Source organism: Gossypium hirsutum, chromosome D04, assembly GCF_007990345.1.
Source record: "Gossypium hirsutum isolate 1008001.06 chromosome D04, Gossypium_hirsutum_v2.1, whole genome shotgun sequence".
Taxonomy (NCBI): domain Eukaryota; kingdom Viridiplantae; phylum Streptophyta; class Magnoliopsida; order Malvales; family Malvaceae; genus Gossypium; species Gossypium hirsutum.
In genome coordinates, this window is record NC_053440.1 from 48,819,445 (window position 1) to 48,831,861 (window position 12,417).

Below are 12,417 nucleotides of genomic sequence, written 5' to 3' on the forward strand. Positions count from 1 at the left end.
AACTTAAGCTAATACATGCTATTCAAATTCGATAGTAGGGGGTGTATAAGAAAGATAAAGACACTCACATCAACAGAATTACAGACAAACAGGATGAAACTAAAACCAAGGATTACCAAGCTTAACCAACTTATTCCTCTTCAACCATTCATCAACAAAACCACAACGGGTATAAGTTTGAGCATGGCAAGCGAGGAGTAGGTTGATCGAGTGGGAAATGTCAAAACATAATGGACAACCAAATGTTAAAATGTAAAACTATCATATTTTCTATCTAAAATGCAACTTATGTTTTATGTAATCTCATTAAACAAGCAGGAGATGACAAAGCCACTTGCAAGGACTACTGTAATAGCCTGAATTTTTAGTGGTGTCGGAATGGTGATTCGAGATCACTAAATCTGACAAACGAGTAGAAAATATTATAAATTTAGTAAGTATAAGTTAAATGTGAAGTTAGGAAAATTTTTGAAATAGTGAATAGTGTACTAGGAATAAATATTAAAATAATTAAAATAAAAAAACGAGGTATCGAGACCTCGAAGATTTTAAACCGAGCCATAAATATTTTTAGAAATATTTATAGAGTGTCATTGAGTTGGTATTAAAGTTTCGTTAGAAAATTTTAACGTTTGGATAGTTAATTAACTAAAAAGGACTAAATTGGGAATAGTGTAAAATTTGTTAAATTGTGATTAAATAGCTTAAGTGACTAAAGTGGAGGGATTTAAAAGGCTATTAGACCCAAATTATATGGGCTGGACGGTTGGGTAAGAAAAATCAGCAGAATGTAAGGAGAAACAGGGGCAAAATTGGAAACTTAACAAATTAAACATTTAAAACAAAGACAAAAGTGAAAAATCTAGAGATCTCTTCACAATTTATCAGCAAAAACGCCATAGGAGGTCTGGAATAAGCTGGTTTTTCATATTTTTGAATCATGTAAGTTTAATTCTTGATTATTTCTTCTAATTTTTGTGATTTTGATACTTTTACAATTAGGTCCAACTAATTATTTCATTAGTTTTTGATTCCATGGCTGATTTTGAAAGTTACCATTGATTAGTGTTGGATTTTTATGATGAATAAACATGAAATTGAAGCTTTAATTTTGTTATATGATGATTTTATTAAGTAATTTTGATAGAAATTGATTTTAGGGACCTAATTGTGAAAAAGTTGGGAATTAAGGTTTGGTGTTGCGGTTTTGAGTATGAAAGGCTATGTAGTAGTCTAAAATAGTTGGAAAAAGGTGTTAATTGAGAAAAATTAGATCAATTGAGGGGTTAATTGAGTAGGGATCAAATTGTAAAAACTGTAAAGTTTGGGGTAAAAGTGTAACTTCGAAAATTAAAGGGCATAAATTGTGAAATGAATTAGAATTGAATTAAATGCTGATGAATGAATAAATTTGCATTTTAGATCGAGAACCTGAAACAAGTCGAGGAAAAGAAAAAGTAGCCGATTAGTCCCTGAACTTTTACAAATTCTGCAAATCGATCCAGGTAAGTTCATATGGCTGAAATTTAATGATTAAATGTTAATTTCATGAATTATACAATGTATGATGAAATGTATTTATTGTTGAAATGAGAATAAAATAAAAATGTGAAAATCGAATAAATGATCAAATTAAGTGGAACACCGGATTTGAGTACTTCTGATCAAGAAACAAAGTGATAAGTGGCTACACTTATCTGATCAAGAAACAAAGTGATAAGTGGTTACACTTATCTGATCAAGAAACAAAGTGATAAGTGGTTACACTTATCTGATCAAGAGACAAAGTGATAAGTGGCTACACTTATCTGATCAAGTGATAAAGTGATAAGTGGTAGCTTCAGCTACACTTATCTGATCAAGTGGCAAAGTGATAAGTGGTAGCCTAGCTACACTTATCTGATCAAGGACAAGTGATAAGAGGTCATATGTCAAAGTGAAAGTGAAGTACTCAATTTTCCGTAACCGTTCCTTAATTTTGATCAAGGATGGTAAGTGACAAATGGGCCCAAAGGAATTATGGTAAAAGAATAAGTAGTAGTGAGTTTATACCAAGGAACTCACCAAAGATTGTGGTTGACAGGTAAATTTAGTAATGGTGTATATTGTATAAGTGTACAAGTGTTTGGTAAGATTTATGTTTTATGCCTATGAACTTACTAAGCTTTTCTATAAGCTTACATGTGTGTGTTTATTGTTTTTGTAGATTAACATATTTATACATTCGGAGGATCGGATCTACATCAAGAATCACACTATCCAGATATACTCCGGTAGTTTATGTTAAGCAACTTTTTGGATTTATATGGCATGTATAGGGAATTGAAGTGAAAAGTAAATTTGAATGTTATGGTTGCGTTAGATATCGAAATATATACATGTTTTTAGTTTGAAATGGTTGATTGGTTGAACTTCATTAGTATTTAAATGAAGTAGATGAAATACTGGAATTGGTTGTGATTTGAAATTTGCAGGGAAGGTTAGACAATTATAAAGGGGTTATATTGAATTTTTTTTAAAAATTGCAATGGAGCAGTTCTTGGACAGCAGCATTGATGTAACTTTTAAAAATCACCAAAAATAGTGGAAATATAATTAGAAGTTGAGTGAGATATGAAATTAAAGCTGAAAGAGTCTACTTTCATATAAAAGAAGTGGAGTAAGAAAAAGAATTATATACTTTTATATATTTGAATTTTAGTGAAACAGGGCAAGAATGTTTTTGAAGTCCCCTGTTCTGACTTTAGAAATTCATTAAAAATTGTACAGAAGGAATTTTGAGTTATAATTTATATGTATAGACTCCTTAATGAGTCTATTTTCAGTAGAAATAAGTTTAATCACCATATGAAGCCTTTAATAAGAGATAATTAAATTTTAGTGATGAGTGGTTAGGATAGTCGATTAGTGAAACAGGGGAGACTTCAACTAATAAACTGTACTAATTGGCTAAATAAAAAAATTCTGAAAAATTTATGATGAATAGATATATGAGTCTAGTTTTATGGAAAATTTACGGATCTAAATTTCGAGTTTTGTAGCTTGAATTATAATTATTTTAGTGACTGCTGTACAGGAGGACAGCTTTATTATGAATGATGAAATTAAATTTGAAAGTAAATTTTTATGCCCCGAACTTTTAAGTTAAGTCAAGTAACGCCTCATGCTCGACTCCGACCATGGTCTCGGGTAAGGGGTGTTACATTTTAGTGGTATCAGAGCCCGGTTTAGCCGGTCCTCGGAATATGTGTGAAGTGTAAAGTGTTTAGAAATACATGCCATATAAATCTGTGATAGTGTGATGTGTATGATCCGATCTAATCTTTGTTATTTTTATAGATACTCTCCGATTATAAAGATGTCAAATTTACCTGAACGTACTGATCAAGAAGAAGTTAACAGTAGAGCACAGAATTCTGAACAAAGAGCAAGCAGTGATGTTCCGATTTCCCAAATGCGAGAGCATGAATTAAAGAATATGATTTATGGGATTATGAATCAGTGGTATACTGAAATGAGGCAAGAAAGAAATCAGGCTGAACCACCTCCTCCCCCTACTGCTCCATCGATGGTACCCCCGGTTGCTCCTCCACCTTTTACAACGACTGAATCTAGTAAGCGTTCTCCATTGGAAAGGCTTAGAAAACTTGGAGCCGAAGAATTTCGGGGAAGGACTGATGATGATCCCGTCAAAGCTGAATATTGGTTACAGAGTTTGATAAGAATTTTTAAAGAAATGGCTTGCTCACCAGATGACTATTTGAGATGTGCTGTGTCTCTGTTGAAAGAAGAAGCTTATAGTTGGTGGGAGACGATCGAGGCTGTGGTTCCGGCAGAGAAAATTTCTTGGGAATTTTTCCAAAATGAATTTAAGAAGAAATATGTGGGCAGACGATATTTGGATAAAAAGAAAAGGGAATTCCTCGACCTACGACAGGGAAATAAATCAGTAGTTGAATATGAAAGAGAATTTGTCTACCTCAGCAAATATGCCCGAGACATTGTATCTACTGAAGAAGAAATGTGTATCCGGTTTGAAGAAGGGTTAAATGATGAAATTAGAATGATGATTGGGGGTAATGAAATACGAGAGTTCGTTGTTCTGTCAGACCGTGCTCAAAAGCTTGAAGAAGTATACAATAGAAAAATGCAGCGGGATCGAAAAAGTAAAGAGCCATTCAAAAGAGGTGCTTCTAAGTCATTTTCAGATTTTCCAGTGAAGAAATCTAGAGAAGAAATTAATCGAACTACATCAGTGTCGGGGAGATCGGGCAGAGATAGACCAAGACAATCTGATTTCAGGGTATTCGATAGACCTGTAGCAAGTGTGAGCAGTGTTCAGAATGCTTCACGACCTAAGTGTCAATATTGTGGAAGATATCATTTCGGAGAATGCAGGACTAAGATGGGGGCTTGTTATAAATGTGGGGCTACTGATCATCTTATTCGAGATTGTCCCCGGCTGCAAAAAGATGAAGTGGAACAGAAAGAGATACAGAGAACCATTCCTCAAAGAAGTAGACGTTCGGGCCAGAGCAGTGCTACAGGGACTACCCGTTCGGGTACGAGGGAATCAGTTGGTCGATCAGAGAATAGAGCACCAGCACGTACCTACGCCATTCGAGCAAGGGAAGAAGCTACGGCTCCTGATGTAATTGCTGGTACTTTCTATCTTTATGATGTTATTGTTTATGCATTGATAGACCCTGGATCTACTCATTCATATATTTGCACTATGTTAGCATCTGAAAAGAATTTATTTGTTGAGTCCACTGAATTTGATATACAAGTTACAAATCCATTAGGTCATAGTGTGATGGTTAATTTGATATGTCGTAATTGTCCACTGAAAGTGAAAGGCTATGAATTCCCCGCTGATTTGATGTTGTTACCCTTTCGGGAATTTGACATTATTCTGGGGATGGACTGGTTAATGAGACATGATGCGGTGGTGAATTGTCGTGATAAGCAAATCAGTTTGAAATGTCAAACAGGAGATGTAATCTCAGTTGGGTCAGAAAACATGGGCGATACAGTCAGAATTATTTCAGCTCTCTCTGCTCAGAGATTATTACGCAAAGGCAATGAAGCATTCTTGGCTTATATCCTTGATACTCGGGGTTCTGATTTAAAGCTCGAACAAGTGCCAGTGGTGAATGAATTTCCTGATGTGTTCCCTGAAGAGTTACCCGGTCTACCACCTGATAGAGAAGTTGAATTTGTAATTGATGTAATCCCCGGAACAACTCCTATATCAATGACACCGTACAGAATGGCTCCAGCGGAATTAAAAGAGTTGAAGGCGCAGTTGCAGGAGTTATTAGATAAAGGGTTCATCAGACCGAGTATGTCGCCCTGGGGTGCACCTGTCTTGTTTGTGAAAAAGAAGGACGGTTCTTTAAGACTGTGTATAGATTACAGGCAGTTGAATAAGGTAACGGTAAAGAATAAATATCCTTTGCCTCGTATTGATGATCTGTTTGATCAGTTGAAAGGTGCTGCAGTATTTTCCAAGATAGACCTTCGATCTGGGTATTATCAGTTGAAAGTTAAAGAGTGTGATGTGCCGAAAACTGCCTTCCGAACTCGATATGGTCATTATGAATTTTTGGTGATGCCATTTGGTTTAACCAATGCTCCTGCTGCTTTTATGGATTTGATGAATAGAATTTTTCAGTCATATTTGGATAGATTTGTGGTTGTGTTCATTGACGATATATTGATTTATTCAAAGACAGAGTCCGAACATGCACAACATCTAAGGATTGTATTACAGACTTTGCGGGAGAAACAGTTATATGCGAAATTCAGCAAATGTGAATTTTGGCTTCAGGAAGTTGCGTTTTTGGGTCATATTGTATCAGCTGATGGAATAAGAGTGGATCCAAGTAAGATAGCGGCAGTGGTAAATTGGAAAGTTCCAAAGAATGTTACTGAAGTACGGAGCTTTCTAGGATTGGCAGGTTATTATCGCCGATTTGTCAAAGATTTCTCAATGATTACCTTACCGTTGACTCGATTACTACAAAAGAATGTTGAATTTATATGGTCAGACGAATGTCAGCAGAGTTTCGATCAGTTGAAAAAGATGTTGACAGAGGCTCCAGTGTTGACTCAACCAGAATCGGGCGTACCGTTTGTAGTATATAGTGATGCGTCTCTGAGTGGTTTGGGTTGTGTACTTATGCAGTCAGGAAAAGTGGTGGCATATGCTTCCCGACAACTGAAACCGCACGAGAAGAATTATCCTACACATGATTTGGAATTGGCAGCGATCGTGTTTGCTTTGAAGATATGGAGACACTACTTATATGGTGAGAAATGTTATGTGTATACTGATCATAAAAGCTTGAAGTATTTAATGACTCAGAAAGAGTTAAATTTGAGACAGAGACGATGGTTAGAGTTGCTGAAAGATTATGATCTTGTCATTGACTATCACCCAGGGAAAGCAAATGTCGTAGCAGATGCACTTAGTCGGAAATCATCATTATTTGCATTACAGGCATTGAGTGCTCATTTATCTATTAATGAGGATGGTTCTGTACTAGCGGAATTAAAAGCTAAACCTGTGTTCTTTCAACGGATTCGGGAATTACAAGATGAAGACCCAAAATTGATGCTAAAACGACAGATGGTTCAAAATGAGTTAAGCTTAGAATACTCCATTGATGAAAATGGTATGTTATATTATCGTAATAGAATATGTGTTCCAAATAATTTAGACTTGAAAAATGATATTTTATCAGAGGCTCACAGTAGTATGTGTTCTATTCACCCGGGGAGTACAAAAATGTATTGTGATTTGAAGAAAATGTATTGGTGGCCTGGAATGAAACGAGAAATCTGTGAATATGTAGCAAGATGTTTGATTTGTCAACAGGTGAAAGCTGAGCATCAAGTGCCGACAGGGTTGTTACAGCCCATTATGATTCCAGAGTGGAAATGGGAACATGTCACGATGGATTTTGTATCTGGATTACCAGTAACTCCGAAGAAGAAAGATTCGATATGGGTGATTGTTGATCGGTTAACTAAGTCGGCACATTTTATTCCAGTCAGAACAGATTATCAGCTTGAAAAGTTAGCGGAGTTATATGTGTCTGAGATAGTGAGGTTACATGGGGTACCGATATCTATTATTTCGGATCGAGATCCGAGATTTACCTCGAGATTTTGGAGTAAATTACAGGAGGCTCTGGGCACCAAATTAAATTTCAGCACAGCTTTTCATCCCCAGACAGATGGGCAGTCAGAGCGAGTGATTCAGATTTTAGAAGATATGTTAAGGTGTTGTATACTTGAGTTCGGCGGCAGCTGGGAAAGGTATTTACCTTTAGCCGAATTTGCTTATAATAATAGTTATCAAACTAGTATTAAAATGGCACCGTTTGAAGCTCTGTATGGAAAAAAGTGTAGAACTCCATTATATTGGACTGAATTAAGTGAATCGAAACTGGTGGGAGTGGACTTGATTCGGGAAACTGAAGAAAAAGTTCGTATTATTCGAGATTGTTTAAAAGCTGCCTCCGATCAGCAAAAATCATATGCAGATTTGAAGAGAAGGGATATAGAGTTTAGTGTGGGTGATCGTGTATTTTTGAAAGTGTCACCGTGGAAGAAAGTTTTGCGGTTCGGCAGAAAGGGAAAACTCAGCCCACGATTTATCGGGCCGTATGAAATCATTGAAAGAATCGGTCCGGTAGCTTATAGATTGGCTTTGCCCCGGGAACTTGAAAATATTCATAATGTGTTTCATGTGTCTATGTTGAGACGGTATAGATCAGATCCATCACATGTAATTCCTCATACGGAAATAGAGCTCCAACCTGACATGACTTATTCAGAGGAACCGGTGAAAATTTTAGCTCGGGAGGTTAAAGAGTTGAGGAATAAACGTGTACCACTAGTTAAGGTGTTATGGAATCGACATGGATCTGAGGAGGCAACCTGGGAAACGGAGGAATTGATGAGATTTCAGTATCCGAATTTATTTCCAGGTACGAAATTTCGGGGACGAAATTTCCTAAAATGGGGGGGAGAGTTGTAATAGCCTGAATTTTTAGTGGTGTCGGAATGGTGATTCGAGATCACTAAATCTGACAAACGAGTAGAAAATATTATAAATTTAGTAAGTATAAGTTAAATGTGAAGTTAGGAAAATTTTTGAAATAGTGAATAGTGTACTAGGAATAAATATTAAAATAATTAAAATAAAAAAAACGAGGTATCGAGACCTCGAAGATTTTAAACCGAGCCATAAATATTTTTAGAAATATTTATAGAGTGTCATTGAGTTGGTATTAAAGTTTCGTTAGAAAATTTTAACGTTTGGATAGTTAATTAACTAAAAAGGACTAAATTGGGAATAGTGTAAAATTTGTTAAATTGTGATTAAATAGCTTAAGTGACTAAAGTGGAGGGATTTAAAAGGCTATTAGACCCAAATTATATGGGCTGGACGGTTGGGTAAGAAAAATCAGCAGAATGTAAGGAGAAACAGGGGCAAAATTGGAAACTTAACAAATTAAACATTTAAAACAAAGACAAAAGTGAAAAATCTAGAGATCTCTTCACAATTTATCAGCAAAAACGCCATAGGAGGTCTGGAATAAGCTGGTTTTTCATATTTTTGAATCATGTAAGTTTAATTCTTGATTATTTCTTCTAATTTTTGTGATTTTGATACTTTTACAATTAGGTCCAACTAATTATTTCATTAGTTTTTGATTCCATGGCTGATTTTGAAAGTTACCATTGATTAGTGTTGGATTTTTATGATGAATAAACATGAAATTGAAGCTTTAATTTTGTTATATGATGATTTTATTAAGTAATTTTGATAGAAATTGATTTTAGGGACCTAATTGTGAAAAAGTTGGGAATTAAGGTTTGGTGTTGCGGTTTTGAGTATGAAAGGCTATGTAGTAGTCTAAAATAGTTGGAAAAAGGTGTTAATTGAGAAAAATTAGATCAATTGAGGGGTTAATTGAGTAGGGATCAAATTGTAAAAACTGTAAAGTTTGGGGTAAAAGTGTAACTTCGAAAATTAAAGGGCATAAATTGTGAAATGAATTAGAATTGAATTAAATGCTGATGAATGAATAAATTTGCATTTTAGATCGAGAACCTGAAACAAGTCGAGGAAAAGAAAAAGTAGCCGATTAGTCCCTGAACTTTTACAAATTCTGCAAATCGATCCAGGTAAGTTCATATGGCTGAAATTTAATGATTAAATGTTAATTTCATGAATTATACAATGTATGATGAAATGTATTTATTGTTGAAATGAGAATAAAATAAAAATGTGAAAATCGAATAAATGATCAAATTAAGTGGAACACCGGATTTGAGTACTTCTGATCAAGAAACAAAGTGATAAGTGGCTACACTTATCTGATCAAGAAACAAAGTGATAAGTGGTTACACTTATCTGATCAAGAAACAAAGTGATAAGTGGTTACACTTATCTGATCAAGAGACAAAGTGATAAGTGGCTACACTTATCTGATCAAGTGATAAAGTGATAAGTGGTAGCTTCAGCTACACTTATCTGATCAAGTGGCAAAGTGATAAGTGGTAGCCTAGCTACACTTATCTGATCAAGGACAAGTGATAAGAGGTCATATGTCAAAGTGAAAGTGAAGTACTCAATTTTCCGTAACCGTTCCTTAATTTTGATCAAGGATGGTAAGTGACAAATGGGCCCAAAGGAATTATGGTAAAAGAATAAGTAGTAGTGAGTTTATACCAAGGAACTCACCAAAGATTGTGGTTGACAGGTAAATTTAGTAATGGTGTATATTGTATAAGTGTACAAGTGTTTGGTAAGATTTATGTTTTATGCCTATGAACTTACTAAGCTTTTCTATAAGCTTACATGTGTGTGTTTATTGTTTTTGTAGATTAACGTATTTATACATTCGGAGGATCGGATCTACATCAAGAATCACACTATCCAGATATACTCCGGTAGTTTATGTTAAGCAACTTTTTGGATTTATATGGCATGTATAGGGAATTGAAGTGAAAAGTAAATTTGAATGTTATGGTTGCGTTAGATATCGAAATATATACATGTTTTTAGTTTGAAATGGTTGATTGGTTGAACTTCATTAGTATTTAAATGAAGTAGATGAAATACTGGAATTGGTTGTGATTTGAAATTTGCAGGGAAGGTTAGACAATTATAAAGGGGTTATATTGAATTTTTTTTTAAAAATTGCAATGGAGCAGTTCTTGGACAGCAGCATTGATGTAACTTTTAAAAATCACCAAAAATAGTGGAAATATAATTAGAAGTTGAGTGAGATATGAAATTAAAGCTGAAAGAGTCTACTTTCATATAAAAGAAGTGGAGTAAGCAAAAGAATTATATACTTTTATATATTTGAATTTTAGTGAAACAGGGCAAGAATGTTTTTGAAGTCCCCTGTTCTGACTTTAGAAATTCATTAAAAATTGTACAGAAGGAATTTTGAGTTATAATTTATATGTATAGACTCCTTAATGAGTCTATTTTCAGTAGAAATAAGTTTAATCACCATATGAAGCCTTTAATAAGAGATAATTAAATTTTAGTGATGAGTGGTTAGGATAGTCGATTAGTGAAACAGGGGAGACTTCAACTAATAAACTGTACTAATTGGCTAAATAAAAAATTATGAAAAATTTATGATGAATAGATATATGAGTCTAGTTTTATGGAAAATTTACGGATCTAAATTTCGAGTTTTGTAGCTTGAATTATAATTATTTTAGTGACTGCTGTACAGGAGGACAGCTTTATTATGAATGATGAAATTAAATTTGAAAGTAAATTTTTATGCCCCGAACTTTTAAGTTAAGTCAAGTAACGCCTCATGCTCGACTCCGACCATGGTCTCGGGTAAGGGGTGTTACAACTACTGAGACAATATGGGGGCTCAACACAAAATATCCAAACAAACATGCAAGAATACAAACAAATCGTCAACTGTAGTTGGTCTCTTCAATTGTAGAAATCCACTTGCATCAATCATTTTAACTCTTTAATGCAATTATTAACACAATCAATTCCATATAATTCCCACTGCTGCTATTAGTACGACACCAATAAATTTCATCCCACATTTGCACTACAAGATCACTAATATAATCCATATCTAAAGTTGAATGCAAAGTTCAAAATTTATTGTGCAAGTGACAATTGCAGTTAAGCTATAAAACTAACACTTATGGACAGTAAAGAAGGGATAATTATACTACAAATTTACTATGTCAAAACTTTTACGAATTAGAACAAACCTATAATATCACTGCAACTTTAGTTCCAAAGTTATGTTTCTACCACTGTAGAAGTTCAAGATGGACCACTTGAAAAGCTAACTGCTACTCAATCATTTGCGCATTATTATAGGTATGTTTGTGTGATACAGATTGAGAATTGAGCTCATTCAAGACGGCCGAGATTGAGGTTTTTTTGGCTGAGGTCGAGTTGAAGCTAGTGGATGTGTTGGGTATAGTATTAAAATGAAGTGTATTAAATTGGTGGGTGATAAAACATGAAACTGGTCCCTAACATGTATACCTGCAAATTTTTATTTGTGCTGATACACCACTATCCCAATATTATAAAATTGGCATTGTTTGATTAGCAATCATGTAGGTTTTGTGTAATGGGATTTTGTTTTACATGTTGGTTGTGGATAATACCATTAGGGAAAGTAAAACACAATTTGTTTGCACATACAGGCATGCAAAACAACACAAGCAAAGCAATTGAGGCAACATTATCTTTTATTTCTTGGACAATACTAAATAAGAGGTGTCTAACATGCATAAAGATAATAAATTTGAAATCGTTTTATCATGATGTCCACTGAATTAACTAAAAAGTTTACTAAGGTAAGTGTACCTATTAATTAATAGTAAAACTATGATAAGCAAAGATATTGTTCCCACGAAGACTAAAAGAACTAGTAATTACCATCTTTCTATTATTTAATCAAATAATTTGAGTGATTGATTAAAAATTAAATTTAACTAAATTAATTAACTAACGAACACGACAATGAACAAAACATGAAAATAATTGATTAACAACCAAAGAGCGAAACAATACCCAGGAAAGAATTCAACTAGATTTCATCTGCCGTTGTCAATCTAAATTACGCAAATTCTTTACTTAGTAACTTAACCTATAGAAATATCTAAATTATGCAAAAATCTCTTTTGAGCATAAGAGAAAATGACTCTAGGTTGATTAATTGAAATTTATTTATATTTAAAATCCTTATTATCGCATTAACTCGTGCTTTGAATTCCCCTATTAGATTTGACTCTAATCCAGCAGATTTATGTTGTCCTATTTCTAAGATTGCATGCAACTCCACTCAATCACGCAAGATCTAATCTTAAACAAGGTCTATTCAACCA